This window comes from Somniosus microcephalus, chromosome 2 (genome assembly GCF_052327205.1).
Source record: "Somniosus microcephalus isolate GS21.2 chromosome 2, FLI_Smic_1.0, whole genome shotgun sequence".
NCBI lineage: Eukaryota > Metazoa > Chordata > Chondrichthyes > Squaliformes > Somniosidae > Somniosus > Somniosus microcephalus.
In genome coordinates, this window is record NC_140988.1 from 99,138,001 (window position 1) to 99,158,497 (window position 20,497).

General features: G+C 44.0%; 1 pseudogene across 1 annotated transcript in view; it reads right to left on the bottom strand.

The window, feature by feature from the left end:
- LOC147122828 (uncharacterized) overlaps positions 1-20,497 on the bottom strand; it is a 1,078,287-nt pseudogene that overhangs the window by 677,735 nt on the left and 380,055 nt on the right. Inside the window, exon 7 of the transcript XR_015080342.1 lies at positions 8,227-8,306. The product of XR_015080342.1 is annotated as an uncharacterized LOC147122828 (transcript). The remainder of the gene's footprint in view (positions 1-8,226; positions 8,307-20,497) is intronic.

Below are 20,497 nucleotides of genomic sequence, written 5' to 3' on the forward strand. Positions count from 1 at the left end.
AGCACTGCTCTCTTTCTGGATGGCCCCCGAGGCTGAGCAGAGCTAGGAGTGTCCTGCGACCTCCGACGAGGACTCTCCACTGCTGTCCCTGTCTCCACCATCTGCTCTTGTTCACTCGTGCATTGTGATACACCAGGTGACAACACTACTCTATCTCACAAACGACCCACTGTGGTGTGCGCCACTGCGCTGGTGCTGGGTGCAATCATTTCTGCTGACGCTGCTCCCTCAGAGGATGCAGCATCCTCTGAGGAGTCCTCCTGCTCTTCCTCCTGGACAGTAGGGAGGGGGGCACCTGATGGTCCTGTGGGAGAGTAAAAACATGAGTTAGACATGTGATATGTAGATTGCAGACACATCCCATTGTGCACATGATGAGCATTCAATTTCTAATGACATCAGATGCCATATCTGTCACTCATGAAAGCCAAATAAGATGGATGGAGAAGTATTCTGTCACCAGGTTGTTCAACTGAGCCCGTCTCTCTGTCCCCCACTTGGAGCTGTTCCACTGATCCCACAATTTCCAAAGTGGCCTCCTCAGCGTTGGTCAGCTGTGATAAGGATGGTGGTCCTCCTCCTGTTCTCTCCCTCTCCCTCTCCCTCTTATTGTGGCCTCTCTTTTCTTGCAATGAGGGAAAGAAGTGGAGTTTCAGTGAGAGTGATGGAATGAGTGTAAAGAATGGATAGGATAGATGTTTAGAGGGAGACTGTGAAGGGGTGGGTTCCCATTACGAAGTTCCCTTCTTTTGAGTTGTTAGTTGTTGTCAGTGCATAGCCTTGAGGATGGGTATGGGGGGTGTATATTAAGATGGGGAAGTGACGCTGTGCCTAGGGAGAGAGGGATGGGGGATGGTGCAAGAGATGTTGGGTTGAGTCAGGATGTGCAGAAGTAGGGTTAGCAAGGCAGAGTGATGGGAATGTGATGACAGGCACAGCAGAATTAAGGTAAGTGAGATTTTCTACTCACTTTTCCAGAATACAGGAGATCATTGAACCTTTTCCTGCATTGGACCCAGGTGCGTCTATACACAGACCTAGCATTGACCTCCTCAGCTATTCATAGCCAGGCTGCCTTTGTCTGCTGAGGCGGTTTCCTTCTTCCATCAGATGGGTATATGACCTCCCGACATCCTCTGACTCCCTCCACAAGAACATGGAGAGCATCCTCGTTGAAGCGGGGAGCTGCCTTTTGTTTTTCTGCAGACATCATGGTGAGAAGCAGCAGTCAAAAGCTCCAGAAATGACCTGAGATCTAATAGTGAAATGGCCCCCTTAAAAGCATCAGCTCCAAACACATCACCATATCAGCTGAACAGACCCGCACCTTGTGATGATAGCAGGTAACCCACACGATGGGCTTAACGAGCCCAATTAACGAAAAATTGTGTCAGCAGGCCGGCAGCGGAACGGGAACCCGCCCACTACCATTCCCGACACAAACCTGCGTCCAGGAAGAAAATCACGGCCATGGTTTTCAGTCCCCGCCACAAACTCCGTTCCCTAGCCACTGATTCCATCCCTCTCCCTAACATCTGTCTGAGGCTGAACCAGACTGTTCGCAACCTTAGTGTCATAGTTGACCCTGAAATGAGCTTCCGACCACATATCTTCACCATAACTGAGACCGGCTATTTCCACCTCCGTATCATCACCCGACTCTACCCCTGCCTCAGCTCATCTGCTGCTGAAACCCTCATCCATGCCTTTGTTAACGTGACTATTCCAACGCACTTCTGGCTGACCTCCCACATTCTACCCTACATAAACTTGAGGTCATCCAAAACTCGGCTTCCGATGCCCTAACTCGCACCAAGTCCCGTTCACCCATTACCCCTGTGCTCGCTGACCTATATTGGCTCGATTTTAAAATTGTCATCCTTGTTTTCAAATCCCTCCATGGCCTCACCCCTCCCGATCTCTGCAATCTCCTCCAGCTCCACAACCCGCACCACCCCCACGCCCCCCATCTCCCTCCACCCCAACCCCCTGAGATCTCTGTGCTCCTCTAATTCTGGCCTCTTGAGTATCCCTGATTTTAATCACTCAACCATTAGTGACCGTGCCTTCAGTTGCCTAGGCCCTGAGCTCTGGAATTCCCTCCCGAAACCTCTCCGCCTCTCTATCTCTTTCTCTTCCTTTAAGACGCTCCTTAAAACCTACGTTTTTGATCAAGCTTTTGGTCATCTGCCTTAATTTCTCCTTATGTGGCTTGGTGTCAAATTTTGTTTTATAAACTCCTGTGAAGTGCCTTGAGATATTTTACTACGTTAAAGGCGATATATAAGTGCAAGTTGTTGTTGTATGACTGACATCTGCAAATCAGTTAGTGGAGAATTACAGAATTACGGGCAAGAGCCTGCATCCTTCCACTCTGATGCTGAACATACTGTCAGAGGGGAGCATCACCTACCGGAAGTACGCGTCAAAATTCAGGCATGCACATGATTTGTCAACCATTAGAAAACCGTGAGAAGCGTGCAGTTGCACTTCCAGTGTGGTAGATATTCACACCCTTCACCTGGTGTAATGGGGCATAAACGGCCTCAAAATGAGGTCGGTAGCCTTATCAATCCGTTAACACTGCCAATGCGGACGGATCTATTTTGAAAGGGGCCCACCATCAGGAGTCCCAAGCGCCCACCTGTTTCAAGTGATAGGCCCCTTTTAATATGGAAATCAGGATTCTATGACGTAAATAGGGCCCCGATTGTCATTTCAGGCAGGAATTGGTTGGCGCTTGCATCGTGCACACTCCGACCAGTTCCACAGGCAACAGAACTGAAGCACAGCAAAGGTAAATGTTGAATTATTTTTTGGGCCCCGGAGCAGCAGGAGTGCTCATCCGAGACTCACTAAAATCTGGGCCGCTGCCGCCAAGGGACCCCCTACCTTCAACGATCGAAACCCCTCCCACCGCAACTTACCTTACTGGTGGATGTCCCGGTCCGCTCTTGAGGCTTCAATTTGGTGCGTTGCGTTGGGTCGCCTGTTTTGCGTCTCAGGCTGATAAATTCAGGCACAGGGACTCAAATTTCTAGGCCAATGTATCTGAAAAATCTCATCTGTCAGTGGCTTGTGGTATCTGTTGATCAGTGGTCCCTGGAAACATGATACTGTAACCAGAATGGCATCTCAATGACAAAGTAACATCATGGAGCAGTTGCAACTGATCTTTCTTGGGCTACAATAAAATGGGAGAAATTCAACATTGTTACACCCATTTCACAGTGTTCAAATGAGGGTCCTGCTCCAGTTTCGGGACCCATTTGCGAAATTTGGTAAGACTAGTCGGAGCTTACACTACGCACACTCCAACTAGTTTTTCAGGATCTACAGCGACCTACCCAGTGTTTTTGGTTGAATAACTTTTGATGCACTTCCGGTGCACACATGAACCGGGAGACCCGAGGCTCGACAGAAATTGGGCATTGGGCCTCACTGTAATAATTGTGCTGAGCTGCAGGTGCCTGTTGTGGCTTCAGAGGCAGCTCGACCATAAAACAAAGGCAACAAGTTTGTATTACTCCCCCAATGTTGCTTCAAAAATGTGTTACCAGGGTCATAAAATAGAAAATGAGAGGTCACTGTTCAACACTGTGTTCCAATCTATTAAAAAACTGATAAATATGTAACACAAGCAGACAATGAGGATGTGCATTCTAGAGGCCTGGAAGGTCATACATGCATGGGGGACAGCAAGAAACTGAGAGGCATTGCTGAGGAGCATTCAAGTTCCACATATGCGATGGCCTCAAAAGTATGAGACCTAAGGTCCAGCTGAACAATCCTAGCACTGGACGGGAGGCGAAGAAAAGCCTGAGGGCCCAGAGAGTGGGGGGGCCTTTGTGATGAAAAAATTGTTGTATTGGAAGATGGAATAGTTGAGTTTGTTTGTTTTGTTGCCATTATTGTTGAACTTCTTATGCAATTACATTATAAACTGTATTTCAGGGGAACACAGGATATGAATTCATGGGTACCAGGAGTACTCTGGCAATTATCAAGGTGTCAAATATTAATGAGTGAGCCTTCAGAGTGTGTTGGTAGGCTGTTTGACCACGGGGAACTGCCTGACCTCCTCCTTATCTGTCATTCACCGAAGTTTATGTGGGGGACGCTGTGATGCCAGTAACAGAAGGAAAGTAAGGGGAGAGACAAATATTGAAAGGGGAATTGGGGTTGTGGTCACTGGTACCGCAGGCGGATAATTCAATTGCGGCTATCTAGGCCAGAAAGGGGCTGTCTGGGTTGCCTCCTTCCTTCTGCTTCCTCCTCTTCTGCTTCTTCCTCTTCCCTCTGCAAGCAGCTTGTCCCCTTTGCTACCTCTGCTTCATCTCCTTGTGATACTGCAGCCCAAGGGGGACTGCAACTAGAGCCTCCAGGACTGTGAGCAAGTGGTCTTCTCAGAGGCCCTCCTTTAACAGCCAAAGCCTTGAAAACGTCTAGCAGCACTCCCAGCACACTTCAACAACTTTTTTAATGTATTGCACCAAGCTACTACTCCAATAAAATGTAAAAAAGTCCAAATGCAAAATTCTAAACTTACCTGAAAGATGTGTGTGTCCCTTTATGAAGCACAGGCAGCGTCTCTGTTGTACTGCTGCACGCACTTTCTTCCGTGCGTGGTTTGGAGAGGGCGGTATCAAGAGCAGTGACGTCCAAAATCACAGCCGTGCGTCAATTCTGATTGACGTCACGATTTGCTTCATTTAAATGTGGGCAACGAACGCAGGCATCAGCAGCACTGCCACCTGCCCCAAAACGGCAGTTGCTGCGTTCCGCACGGAAGCAGGCAGAAGCGAGGCGGCCGCCATTTTATCAGCAAAACCAGCCTTAACAGCCTGCGCTACACCTTCCAATTTCACGGCCAATAGTTATATGAGGAGGAAGAGTTTATTTGCTATGTGATAGTTAAAGCAGGTTTGATCAGCTGCAACCATCTGAAACTATGAGAAAAAAAAATTGGTGTTATACTCACACACTAACAAACCTGACTATCATCACGCACACTGGCAAAGTGTTGTTCTGACATAGAAAGCATGCAGATACGTTCTATTTTCATGCTGCTATCAAAGTGCAGTATTAAAGTATTTTGGCATTGATCTCTTCAGTTCCATACTCAGTAAAAATTTGATTTTGTCAACTCACATTACTTTCACCATTACTTATCCCCAGTCCATTTAATGACAATTTTCATAGTCTACATATTGCATATTGTGATAATCTTCTCCACACACACGTAAATGATTACAGGTGTGATGTATAACAACTTTAATCTACAAGTTTTTATAACACTTTCATAAATTCCTTCAACAAAAAAAACTCTCAGGTAACATTTAAGACAAAAGTTGCTATTAGAATCACAAACCTCATCAAGCATAGCAAAATATTGGGGGGGAAATTCCTGACTGCCACAAGAGTTGCCGGTCGAGTTAACGGCTGCTGAAAATGGACGAAACGCTACTGGAGAAAAATTTATGCTGGGGACTAAAAGTTTTCAGCCCAGCACTAACTTACTGTGTAACGCTGTCCTGGTGGCGTTAGTGTAGGCATTGAAGTCGAAGTTCCCATCCTGAAGTGGCGTTCCAACTTCTAACAGCCTCTGAGAGCGAGGCTATGGAGTTTGCAAGGAATTGTGGGTAATTAAAAGGGCTATGAATTAAAAGGGCAATGCATTCAGAACTAATAAAGATTAAAATGAAGTGAAAAAAGCAGTTTTCAGCCCTTACTGCCTTAAAAAAAAATTAACATTAAAAAGAAGTCCCAAATGAGAGTCTTCAACTCTTAAAGTTGAATACCCTTCCGAACTTCAAAAAATGGAAAAATTGCTTCAGCACTGAAACAAATGGCTCAGCAAGCCAGGGAAGGGGCACCCAGGGTCTCACACACAGCACTCCAGCTTCGTGCAGGGGGTCAACATTGCAAAACAGGTCCTCTATCCACAGGGGCCAGGAGGCCCTCCAGAAAGAACGATGTACGACCACATCACTGAAGCCATCAGTGTCGCCCCCACCACCTGGCTCCAGTGCCCAAAGAACCTTCATGAGCTCAGACCACTGGTTAAGGTCAGTGAATGCATCTTCAAAAGCCATCTCCTGCCAATTGCACCACTAGCCTCACACACTGCTCAATGCACGACCCCCAATCACTCACCTACCAACAATCTGCCCCAATGACGAGGAACATCTCCCCAGCCTTACCTCACCTCCTTGGAGGGGATGGTGCTGGCCATTCTTGGCAGGGGTATGGCTGAGCCCTTGGCCAGCGGCGGGGATGAAAGGATACAAATGCTGATATCCTCGTATGTTATCATCCTTCTGGCAAGCACCTCATGCTTTCCCGCCCTCCCATCATTACAACTCCACTCTTGTGCCTTCCTCATTTCACACACCCAAGAAATACAGCCTGCCCAGCCAGTGGGTGACCAAGAAGAGGGAGAGGTGAGTGAAGAACAACAAGAAGATGATCGATTTGACACTTCCAGCCACCAGCTCCTCAAGGTCAACTAGCAAAGCCATTTGCAGTCTCCCCCACTGAATGTCAGCAGCCTTCCACCAGCCATGCTACAGCCACTGGGGTAGCCTGTGTGACATCAGTAGGATAGGCAAAGGCACATACAAGACAGTCACTAAGAGAATGCATAAGGGTGATGAGTTGATTTCTTGATGTCACATTTGATGGATAGACGTATACAGTTGGATTGGAAAGTTTGCTTTGTGGTGGCTTTTATTTCAGCATCATGGCCAAGAAGACATTGTGATGGTCAGTAACAGATGGAAGGTAAGGTGTGGAACTGAGGTTGAAAGGGGAATTAGGGTTGTGGTCACTGGGACTGCAGGCAGATGATTCCATCCCAGATATCCAGACACAAAGAGGCTGTCTGGGATCCATCCTCCCATCTGCTTCCTCCTCTTCAGCTTCCTCCTCTTCTGCTTCCTTTCCCTCAGCTAGCGGATGCTGTAAATGTGAAATGACAGCATAAAATCCAGGAAATACTCAGCTGGTCAGGCAGCATCTCGACTCGAGACGTGAACTCTGTTTTTCTCTCCACCAATGTTGTGTGACCTGCTGAGTTTTTGCAGCATTTTCTGTCTTCTGAAAGGCCTTCATCTATCATACGAGCCCTTGCAAGCGTACAGCAGCACCACCTACACACTTAAAAAACTTTTCTAAAACATCTATTGCAGCAAGCCGCCACTTCAATAAAAAACAGTCCAAAAGCTTAAATACAAACTTACCTGAACAATGTGTGTGTCCCTTTAAGAGGTGCTGACATCACCACTGTTAACCTGCTTGCACGCCAGGTTATCTGGCGTGCTTAGGACCCCGCTTGGGTCAAAGTTCATGTTGATGACATTAAGTCAGCGTTGCAAGCGAATGACAGCACAACGTCGCCATTTTATTCAGGATGGCGCTGCCAGTTACCGGCAGCGCAAAGATAGGGACGAAAACAACGGCCATTGTGGGACCCACCACCAGGTGGCCAAAGGGCGCCGGCCGCCGTTTTAGTGCCATTTAATCGTGCTACGGAGCAGCGCTAAGACCATGAATTTCTTGCCCAATGTTTTGTCCATCCAATAGTTTGTGATAGCATAAGTATTAAACCCTCTCCCTGTTACTTTTATTCTGTACATCACTTTGTGATGTTCCGATCCTCCATGCTCTGACTCCTCCCTAATCACCTGTACATGGAGTGGGTAGGTCACAGGCCGAAATGAGTGCACGGTGGGTAGCAGGAAATGAAGAGTGAGAGTACTGGGAACACAGCAAAATGAAAATGTGTTGCCAGTGGCTTTAGGCCCCAAATTTAAATGGGGTAACTGGTGGGGGAGTTGGTGAAGCAACAGGAAGCAGGCACCTTAAATGGCAGGAAGCAGAACAGGTAAACAAAAATGGTGCATGGGCCCAGAAGATTTGGAGAATTGTATCATGTGACCAGATCCAACCAATCAGAAGTATAAGTAATGCAGTGCTCCCACAGCACTACCTAACTTGGAGATTCGGGCGGAGGACTAAATATCATAATTAATAAGCACCATTGAAATTAACATTAAAATTCAAGCATTACAACAAAAGCATGATGGAAATAGACTGACACTATGGTACAACAAAATGTAACACGATCATGACACAGGAAGTATGATGTAAATAGGAAGTGCATGATAAGTGCAAAACTTTAAAAGTATTAAAGATTATATGAAAGGTATGTAGATAGATAATTACAGTTCTCAATTCCGGAAAGGTTTTTGGTCTTACAGCATTTTCAGGTATTTCAGGTTTTTTTATCCGTGTAGACTGTGCAGCTGCAAAACATAATAACAAGCAAAAATTAAAAGTAATTTCTTCTGATCTCAGGTAGGCCGTCGCAAGGTGACATGAATTTTCCTCTAATGACACGATTTTTTTTAAATAACAAAATGGGCATCTGAAAGGGTGATGTCATTCACACTCAGATTTATTCTTTCATACATACATTTATTTACTTATTCGTATGCATGCACTCACTCAGCCTGCTCTACACTATGAAATGAACTATATACGTTCAAGATAATACTTTGATAGCTTTAAACCATGTAAAGAGATAACAGTTAGATTGACATAACTTTTAAAAAATACTACAGGAAACTTTTTTTTATCTGGCACCGACAGGACCGGCGTGGTGCCGATTTATCAAAAAGTCCGGATTACAGAGAGGTATAGTTAAAAGGTACGAGAGCTCCGTACACAGCAACAAATCCAGGCTTCCCTGTTGCTTAGCAACAGGTGCAGGAACCCCGGCCACAGACCAAGCATCCCTGTTGCTTAGCAACATGTGCAGGAACCCCGATTACACAGCCACAGATCGAGGAACGGCCACTAATATGAAGTAAAACTTACCTGAACCTACTCCTGAATTTTGTCGGTTAACAGAGATTTCCGGTTATTTTAGGTGCCGGTAAATCGAGAGTTTCCTGTACTAGCCTTCCAGCCCCCAGTGACTCACTCATTAAGTACACCATACAGTGTGGCACCGAACCATACAGTGCTGGAAGGTCCCAGGTTTGATCCCTATTCTGAGGCAAGTTTGGTGTTCAGCCAAGTTTTATGGGACCACAAATGGACTCATTCAGGTGAATCATAGAGCACAGAAGGAGGCCATTCAGCCCCTTGTGCCTGTGCCGGCTCTATCAAAGAGCTGTCCAATTTATTGCATACCCTAGCTTTATCCCCATAACCCTGCAAATTAGCCCTCTTCAAGTGCAGGTCCAATTGCCTTTTGAAATTTCCTATAGAATCTGCTTCCACCACCCTTTCAGGTAGTGCGCTCCAGCTCTTAACAACACTTTGTGTGATGAAAATTCTTCTAATTTCCCCCTTACTTTATTTGCCAATTATTTAAAAACTACAACCTCTGGTTACTGGCCCACTTGTCAGGGAAAACAGTTTTTCCCTACTTGATCTATTAAATCACCCCTTAAATTTCTCTGCTCTAAGGAGAACAATCCCAGCTTCTCCAATCTCTCCACATAACTGAAGCCCCTCATCCCTGGTATCATCCTGGTAAACCTCCTCTGTACCCTCTCAAGACCTGGACATCCTTTTAAAAATGTGGTCCCAGAATTGTACACAATACTCCCGCTGAGGCCTAAGCAATGACTTGTGCAGGTATAGTATGACTTCTTTATTTTTATATTCAAAAAGGCACCCTCTTCAGTGTATTATCAACTTGCCCAGTTACCTTCAAGGAAATGTGAATATGCACCCCCAGGTCCCTCTGCTCTTGTACCCCCTCTCAAAATAGTATAATTTACATTATACTGCCACTCCACGTTGTTCCTCCCAAAGTGCATCACTTCACACTTATCTGCATTAAATTGCATCTGCCATGTGTCTGCCCATTTCACCAATCTGTCTATGTCCTCCTGAAGTCTGCTACTATCATACTCACTATTTACTACATTGCCAAGTATCATCCACAAGATTTCCTTCTTTGTCGCTAATTGGTGTCACCATTCCTTAATTATCCTTTTACTTTTTATATCTTCATTAAAGATTTTTGGGTTGCCTTTTATGTTACCTACTAATCGTTTCTCATATTATACCTTTGCCCTTCTTATATCATTTTCAATTTCCCACTGCACTCTCTGTATTCTGCCTGGTTTTCTACTGTATTCTGTACTTGACATTTGTCATAAACCTGCTTTTTCTGTTTTATTTTAATCTCTATTTCCTTTGTCATCCAGGGAGCTCTAGCTCTGGATGCCCCATCTTTCCTCCTTATGGGAATATGCTTGGTTTTTACCTGAACTATCTCTGCCTTGAAGGCCTGCCATTGCTCATTTACTGTTTTCCTGGCCAATCTTTGTTTCCAGTCCACCTGTGCTAGATCCCACTCAAATCACTGAAATTGTCTGTCTTCCAGTTGGGTATTTTCATCTTTGATTTATCTTTGTCACTTTCTGTAACTACTTTAATCCTAATTATATTATGATCACTATTACCCAGATGTTCTCCCACTGAAACACACTCTACTTGCCTTACTTCATTCCCGAGAATTAGATCCAGCACTGCTTCCTTCCTTGTTGGGATAGAAACATACTGATTAAGGAAGTTCTCCTGTACACATTTTAGGAATTCTTCACCCTCCTTGCCCTTTACTCTGTTTCTTCCCAGTCTATATTAGGGTAATGTGAATATAAGAACATAAGAAATAGGAACAAGAGTAGGCCATTTGGCCCTTCGAGCCTGCTCCCCCATTCAATAAGATCATGACTGATCTTCTACTTCACCTTCACTTTCCTGCACTATCCCCATGTCCCTTGATTCCCTTAATATTCAAAAAGCTATCGATCTCTGTCTTGAATATACTCAACAACTAAGCCTCCACAGCCCTCTGGGGTAGAGAATTCCAAAGATTCACCACCCTCTGAATAAAGGAATTTCTCCTCCTCTCAGTCCTAAATGGCGGACCCCTTATTCTGAGATTGTGACCCCAGGTTCTAGGCTCCCCAGCCAGGGGAAATATCCTCCCTGCATCTACCCTGTCAAGTCCTGTAAGGATTTTGTATGTTTCAATGAGATCACCTCTCATTCTTCTAAACTCTAGAGAATATAGGCTTAGTCTACTCAATCTCTCCTCATAGGACAATCCCCCCATCCCAGGAACCAGTCTGGTGAACCTTCGTTGCACTCCCTCTATGGCAAGTATATCCTTCCTTAGGTAGGGAGACCAAAACTGTACACAGTACTCCAGGTGTGGTCTCACCAGGGCCCTATATAATTGCAGTAAGACGTCCTTACTCTTATACTCAAATCCTCTTGTAATAAAGGCCAACATACCATTTGCTTTCCTAATTGCTTGCTGTACCTGCATGTTAACTTTCAGTGATTCATGTACAAGGACACCCAGGTACCTCTGAACACCAACAGTTCCCAATCTCTCACCATTTAAAAAATACTCTGCTATTCTATTTTTCCTACCAAAGTGGATAACTTCACATTTCTCCACATTATATTCCATTTGCCATGTTCTTGCCCTCTCACTTAACCTGACTATATCCCCTTGAAGCCTCCTTGCATCCTCCTCACAACTTACATTCCCACTCAGCTTTGTATCATCAGCAAACTTGGATATATTGGCCCAGTAATTCCGGGCACAACGCGTGAGTACGGACAGGGTACTCACGCGTGTGCCCGGAGGAATTGCCGGTTTTCAGCATGCACAGCACATGCGCTGAAAACCGGCATTTCCTGTCCTCTGACCCAAGGGGTTAAGAGGCAGAACGTGCGCGACTGCACAGGCAGCGTGTGCGCAGTGAAATTCCTTTTTTTTTTCAGAGTTGCGCGTGTGTAAAGGCCTCCGGTCTTTACGCATTGAAAAACCACACATAAGTACTTAGTTTTTCAGGTAAGTGGGCTTTTAGTACAATTGAGAATTTTTTTTTCCACAGGTTTGTTATTTTTAAAGAATTTACAGTAAGGTAAGTTTAGTTTTAGCCCCGATTTTTTATATAAATTTTTTTTTCAAATTTTAAAATTATTGTTTAAAATAGTTTTTCAGCGTTCTTTATTGTTCATTTAAGTAGTGCAATGTTTTTTTTAAATTTTCTTTCAGGTTTAAGTAGTGTTTTGGGGCCAGGAGTTTTCATGAGTTTGACAGCTCTTATTGTCAAACCCATGAATGAGTTTCCCCTCCCCTGATTGGCTGCACAATGCTCACCTGATCCCAGCCGGCACATCGCACTAACTACGCCGCTGGATCAGGTAAGCACATCGCGCCGACATCTGAACCGGGCCAGTGACAGGAAATGCAAGCAGGCCCGGGCTTCAGATGTCGGCGCGCAGGGTGAGTGCACATCGGGGGCTTGCACGCACGGCAAGCTCCCGATCCTAATTTCAGGGCCATTACATTTGGTCCCCTCATCCAAATCACTGATGTAGATTGCGAATAGCTGAGGCCTAAGCACTGATCCTTGCGGTGCCCCACTAGTTACAGCTTCCCAACCCGAAAATGACTTGTTTATTCCTACTCTCTGTTTTCTGTCCGTTAACCAATCCTCAATCCATACTAATATATTACCCCCAATCCCATGAGCCCTAATTTTGTTTAATAACCTCTTGTGTGATACCTTATCGAATGCCTTCTGAAAATCCAAATACACCACATCCACTGGTTCCCCCTTATCTATTCTGCTAGTTACAACCTCAAAAAACTCTAACAGATTTGTCAAACATGATTTCCCTTTCATAAATCCATGTTGACTCTGCCCAATCCTATTATTATTTTCTAAGTGCCCTTTTACCACGTCCTTAATAATAGATTCTAGCATTTTCCCTACTACCGATGTCAGGCTAACTGGTCTGTAGTTCCCCGGTTCCTCTCTTCCTCCTTTCTAATTGGAGTCCCTTACTATTACTGCTCTATTACTTTTACATTTCTCTGAAATTTGCCTACAGATTTGTTCTTCTATCTCCTTCTTACTATTTGGGGTCTATAGTAAATATCCAGCAATGTAACATCTCCTTTTCTGTTCCTTAACTCTAACCAAATAGATTCAGTCTTTGAACCCTCTAGTATCTCATCACTCTGTAGACCTATAATATTATCCTTGATCAAGACTGCCACCTCCCCAAGTACTTTCTTTTTTCCTTTCCTATCCCTCCTGAATACATTAATGTATTCATTTTGATATACATTAATGACTTGGACTTGTGGGTACAGAGCACAATTTCAAAATTTGCAGATGACACAAAACTTTGAAGTGTAGTAAACAGTGACGAAGACAGTAATAGACTTCAAGAAGACAAAGACAGGCTGATGGAATGGGTGGACATATGGCAGATGAAATTTAATGCAGAGAAGTGATACATTTTGGTAGGAAGAATGAGAAGAGACCATACACACTAAATGGTACAATTTTAAAAGGGGTGCAAGCACAGACACCTGGCGGTGTATGTACACAAATCTTTGAAGGTGGCAGGACAAGCTAACAAAGCAGTTAATAAAGCATATGGAATACGGAGCTTTATAAATAGCGGTATAGAGTACAAAAGCCAGGAAGTCATACTAATCCTATATAAAACACTAGTAGGCCCCAGCAGGAGTATTGTGGGCACTACACTTTAGGAAGGACGGGAAAGTTTTGGAGAGAATACAGAAGAGATTTACTAGAATGGTTCCAGGGATGAGAGAATACAGTTACACGGATAGACTAGAGATGCTGGGGTTGTTCTCCTTGGAGCAGAGAAGGCTAAGAGGAGATTTAATAGAGGTGTTTAAAATCATGAAGGATGTTGACAGAGTAAATAAAGAGAAACTGCTTCCAATGGCTAAAGGGTCGATAACAAGGAGGCACAGATTTAAGGTGATTGGCAAAAGAACCAGAGATGACATGAGGAAAAACCTTTTTACACAACGAGTATTAGGTTTTGGAATGCACTACCCAATAGGATGGTGGATACAGATTCAATAATAGCCTTCAAAAAGGGAATTGAATAAATACTTGAAGAAGAAAAAATTGCAAGGATATGGGGAAAGAGTCGGCGAGTGGGACTAACTGGATTGCTCTTCGAAACAGCCGGCACAGACTCGATGGGCCAAATGGCCTACTTCTGTGCTGTACTATTCTATGATTCTATGATTGCAGCCAGGAATGTTTAGTTCCCATTCCTGCCCATGCTTCAATATAGCCAGGTCTCCAATATAACCATTATATCATAGCCCAACATAGCAACTTGTGCCTGCAGCTCATCAACCTTAATTGTAACACTCCTCGCATTAACACACATGCATTCCAATACCATGCTAGACGGCTTTTCCTTTTTCCTCCATCTAATTCCTGGTATTTCTACAAAATTCTTTATTCTGTTGCTGTTTGTCCCTCCTCTCTGCTGCTGTTTCCTACAAAGTAGGAGAAAATTGATCAAGACTCCTGCCCTGATTGGAAAGTGCCCACGTGTGCATTGGGCAAGGGCAGAATCAGGGCTGGCTGTCGTTGTCCTCATGATAGAACAAGGCTATTAACTCTCATGCTCCTCACTGGCACATAAAGAATGGTCCCTTGATCAAGATACAGGTGCAGCCCTACCTGCTCTTGCAGTGCATCCCACAATCCCTCACTTTTGGGAGAGGAAGGGAGAAAATTTAAGGAGAAAGCAAAAACACCATTGATCCTTAAGATATTACTAACACAAATATTTATTTGATAAAGATCTATTCTGAAGGGTTAAATACTGAAAACTGTTATGCTCAGATATTATATGTATATGAGGCTTCCATTTCAATAATTTTAAAAAAATGAAAAATCTGATCTCTCCATTGAAAAGCAACATTAAGCACAGTACAGTATTTCCAGGGTTAATTTGTCCAGTTAATCTTTAAAAATATGAAGTAATAAAAAGCTGATACTGTAGTTCCATTTGGCTTAAGTAGAAGTCTATAAATTGTAGGTTAACTACTATAGTGCCTTTATGAAATTAATCTTTTTATATTGTCTTGGGCAGTAATGTGCAAATGTATAAATTACTGAAGTGAGAAAAGTTCTGGAGCGATAAATGAAGCATTCAGTGCTGCTCATCATTCCATATAAAGTGTGGCAAAAATGTGTTTTGTAAAATGGAATATTTTTTTTATGTACCTAAATTACACAAAACAAGCTAGTGAGTTTTATCTGAAATATAAGTAGGAAATTATTTTTCTGCTCTTGCAACTCCTTGGTGAGCCAGATTCTGTTAGGGGCAAGCTTGGGAATCCTATCCTCTACAACAGGCTCACTACGTGATTACGGAACAAGACAATCTTTGCACTTAAGTCAGCAAATCAGGAGAGATTCCTGAACCAGAAAGCAGGTGCACAGGGATATTCTCCACTGGGAAAGATGGAGGGATTATTCATCAACAGAGCAGGTGGAAAGGTTGGAAAATCTGAAAATTTAAACCCATGCTTGCTGGGTGAAAATGATATTCCCGGGACATTGGAACCGGTTCTGGGGGAGGTGGGACCAGTGCAAACTGGACAGTTTGCACCTGGGCAGGACCGGGACCGATGTCCTAGGGGGAGTGTTTGCTAGTGCTGTTGGGGAGGGTTTAAACTAAAATGGCAGGGGGTTGGGAACCTGTGCAGGGAGACAGAGGAAAGGGAAGCAAGGATAGAAGCAAAAGACAGGAAGGAGAAAAGCAAAAGTGGAAGGCAGCAAAATCAAGGGTGTAAATCAAACATGGCCGCAGTAAACAATAATTCTAAAAGGTCTAAGAGTGTTAAAAAAACAAGCCTGAGGGCTTTGTGTCTTAATGCGAGGAGAATTCATAATAAGGTGGATGAATTAGCTGCACAAATAGATGTAAACGGATATGATATAAGTGGGATTATGCAGGCATGGTGCCAGGGTGACCAAGGTTGGGAATTCAACATCCAGGGGTATTCAATATTCAGGAAGGACAGGCGAAAAGGAAAAGGCGGTAGGGTAGCATTGTTGGTTAAAGAGGACATTAACACAATAGTAAGGAAGGATATTAGCTCTGATGATGTGGAATCTGTATGGGTAGAGCTGAGAAATACCAAGGGGCTGAAAACGTTAGTGGGAGTTGTATACAAACCCCCAAACAGTAATGCTGAGGTTGGGGATGGCATTAAATGGGAAATTAGAGATGCGTGCAATAAGGGCACAGCAGTTAACGTGGGTGACTTTAATCTACATATAGATTGGTCTAACCAAATTAGTAACAATACTGTGGAGGAGGAATTCCTAGAGTATATACGGGATGGTGTCCTGGACCAATATGTTGAGGAACCAACTAGAGATCAGGCCATCTTAGACTGGGTATTATGTAATGAGAAAGGATTAATTAGCAATATTGTTGTGAGAGGCTGCTTGGGGAGGAGCGATCAAAATATGATAGAATTCTTCATTAAGATGGAGAGTGAAGTAGTTGATTCAGAGACTTGGGTACTGAATTTAAATAAAGGAAACTACGATGGTATGAGGCGCAAGTTGGCTAGGATGGATTGTGGAATGTTACTTAAAGGGTTGATGGTGAATAGGCAATGACAAACATTTAAAGATCGCATGGATGAACTACAGAATTTGTTCATCGCTGTTTGGCATAAAAATAAAACAACAAAGGTGACTCAACATTGGCTAACAAGGGAATTTAGGGATAGCATAAGATCCAAGGACAGGACATATAAATTGTCCAGAAAAAGCAGCAAACCTGAGGATTGGGAGCAGTTTAGGATTCAGCAAAGGAGGACAAAGGGATTAATTAAGAGGGGGAAAATAGAGTATGCGAGTAAGCTTGCAGGGAACATAAAAACTGACTGTAAAAGCTTCTATAGATATGTGAAGAGAAAAAGATTGGTGAAGTCAAGCATAGGTCCCTTGCAGTCAGAATAAGGGGAATTTATAATGGGGAACAAAGTCATTGCTGACCAATTAAATACATACTTTGGTTCTGTCTTCACAAAGGAGGACACAAATAAACTCCCAAAGATGTCGAGGAACATAGGGTCTAATGAGAGGGAGGAACTGAATGAAATCAGTATTTGTAGGGAAATGGTATTAGGGAAATTGACGGGATTGAAGGCCGATAAATCCCCAGGGCCTGATAATCTACATCCTAGGGTACTTAAGGAAGTGGCTTTAGAAATAGTAGATGCATTGCTGGCATCTTCCAAAATTCTATAGACTCTAGGACAGTTCCCATGGATTGGAGGGTAGCTAATGTAACCCCACTATTTAAAAAAGGTGGTAGAGAAGCAACGGGGAATTATAGACTGGTAAGCCTGACATCGGTACTGGGGAAAATGCTAGAGTCCATTATAAAAGATGTAATAGCAGAGCACTTGGAAAGCAGTGACAGGATCGGACAAAGTCAACATGGATTTACAAAAGGTAAATCATGCTTGACTAATCTACTGGAATTTTTTGAGGATGTAACTGGTAGAATAGATAAGGGAGAACCAGTGGATGTGGTGTATTTGGACTTTCAGAAGGCTTTCGATAAGGTCCCGCATAAGAGACTAGCGTGCAAAGTTAAAGCACATGGGATTGGGGTAAGGTACTGACTTGGATAGAAAACTGGTTGGCAGACAGGAAGCAAAGAGTTGGAATAAATGAGTCTTTTCCGAGTGGAAGGCAGTGACTAGTGGGGTATCGCAGGGATCGGTGCTAGGACCCCAGTTATTCACAATATATATTAATGACCTAGATGAGGGAACTAGATGTAATATCTCCAAGTTTGCAGATGACACAAAGCTGGGTGGGCGTGTGTGCTGTGAGGAGGATGCAGAGAAACTCCAGTATGATTTGGACAGGTTGGACGATTGGGCAGATGCATGGCAGATGCAGTATAATGTAGATAAATGCAAAATTAGCCACTTTGGTGGCAAAAACAGGAAGACAGATTATTATCTGAATGGCAATAGATTGGGAAAAGGGGAAGTGCAACGAGACCTGGGTGTCCTTGTGCACCAGTCGCTGAAGGTAAGCATGCAGGTGCAGCAGGCGGTTAAGAAGGCAAATGGTATGCTGACCTTCATAGCAAGAGGAGTTGAGTACAGGAGCAAGGAGGTCTTGCTGCAGTTGTACAGGGCCTTGGTGCAACCACACCTTGAGTATTGTGTGCAGTTTTGATCGCCTTATTTGAGGAAGGATGTTCTTGCCATGGAAGGAGCGCAGCGAAGATTCACCAGACTGATACCTGGGATGGCAGGAATGACGTATGAAGAGAGGTTGGGTCGATTAGGCTTATATTTGCTAGAGTTTAGAAGAATGAGAGGGGATCTCATTGAAACTTATAAAGTTCTAACAGGACTAGACAGACTAGATGCAGGAAGGCTGTTCCCGATGGCGGGGGAGTCCAGAACCAGGGGTCACAGTCTAAGGATAAGGGGTAAATCATTTAGGATTGAGATGAGAAGGAATTTTTTCACCCAGGGAGTGGTGAACCTTGGAATTCTCTACCACACAAGACAGTTGAGGCCAATTCATTAAATATATTCAAGAAGGAGTTAGATATATTTATTAAGGCTAAGGGGATCAAGGGATATGGGGAGAAAGCAGGGACAGGGTACTGAATTTGGATGATCAGTCATGATCGCATTGAATAGCGGAGCAGGCTCGAGGGGCCGAATGGCCTACTCCTGCTCCTATCTTCTATTTTTCTATGTTTCTATGTCATTTGTGACTTTGATGAGAGCCGTTTCGGTACTGTGGCGGGGCGGAAACCTGATTGGAGGGATTCAAACATGGAGTTGCGGGAAAGATGGGCACAGAATTGGGAGAGGAAAAGGAGGTTGGAGATGGGGCAGTAGTTTGCAAGGACGGAGGAGTCAAGGGTTATTTTTTTGAGGAGAGGGGTGATGACGGCAGATTTGAGGGAGAGGGGCACAGTACCTAAGGAGAGAGAACCGTTAACAATGTCAGTTAACATGGGAGCCAGAAAAGGAAGTTGGGTGGTCAGCAATGTGGTGGGAATAGGGTCGAGGGAGCAGGAGGTGGGTCTCATGGACAAGATGAGCGCGACGAGGTCATGAGGGGAGATCGGAAAGAAACTGGAGAAAGATATGAGTTCAGGGCTAGGGCAGGGGGGAACCTTAGAGGAAGTTTGGCCTGGTGGGCTAGGGAAAGGAAGGGAAGTGGCAGAGGAAGCTGAATGGATGGTCTCAATCTTAGAGACAAAGAAGTCCATGAGCTCCTCACACTTGTTGTTGGAGGTGAGGGTGGAGGAGGCAGGGGAGAGGGGTTTAAGAAGACGGTTAGCAGTGGAGAATAGAAGCCGGGGATTATCTTTGTATTCCAGACTGATTCTAAAATAGTGAGCAATTTTGGCATAATGATATGGAAGGAATTCGTCTCTCAAAAACATGGAACGCTTTTGCAATAACTACTTAGTGAACTGATGAAGGTTGAGGACTGCAAGTTGCTGGTTTTAACTGATGTTGGATGGAGAATATTTAAATCAGGAAAGAGAAGGAAGCAATTGCCCTTAGGAAATAATTGTTTCACTGCTGATTTTAGAAGGTGTTATTTGTCCTCAGCAGATAAGATGCTGTTGTGTCAACCATGGGCAATAAGAAGGAAAGATAGGTTGGCATGGGCAGGACAGATGGGGGGTTGCCATCTTTTGATTAAGAAACCTGATATAATAATAATCCTTATAATTATCAGTTACCTTCAATGTTGTTGTTTTGAATTTCATTTTCAAGCAAGATTAATGGTTTATAGTATTAATTATGCTACTTGGACAGAATTATGGACAGCTTCATATTTGGCCAGAAATTTGGGTCCCCACAGGTGAGTACGCGCTGAGTGCTCACGCGTAGGCCCAACAAAAGTGCCGGTTTCGTGCATGCACTGTGCATGCGCGGGAAACCGGAACTTCCGTTCCCTTAAAGGAAGGGGTTCACAGGTTGAACGCGTGCACTGGAGAGGCAGCGCGTACACCTGGAACTTCCGTTTTTTTTGCAGGTTTCTCGGGGAGAGTAAGCCTCCAGGAGCTACGCTTCTAAAAAGCAGTCACAAGGCCTGCTTTTAACAAGGTAAGTGGTGAATTAAGTAAAATTAAAACATTTTTTCCACAGGTTTATTATTTTTAAATACTTTAAAGAAAGGTAAGTTTATTTTTAGCCCCGTTAGAAACTGTAATTAATTTTTTCAAAAATTTAAATTATTGTTTAAAATAGTTATTTTATGTAGTTTATTGTTATTTTAAAAATGTGATTTTTAAAAAAAAATTATTTTAAGTTTTAGTTATGTTTTGGGGCTGAATTGTATTCATAGATTTGACTGGTCCTCCTGTCAAATCTATGAATACAGATTCCCTGCTACCATTGGCTCTCTATGGCCCACGTGATCCCAGGGGACGCTTCAAACTAACTGCGCCCCTGGGATACGCAAGCACTATGCGCCGGCAGTTGGAGCAAGCCCAGGATCGGAATCCCACGCGGGCCCACAGCACAACGGCCGGCGCGCTAGGTAAGTGCAGGTCGGAGGCTTGCACCCGCGGGAAGCCTCCG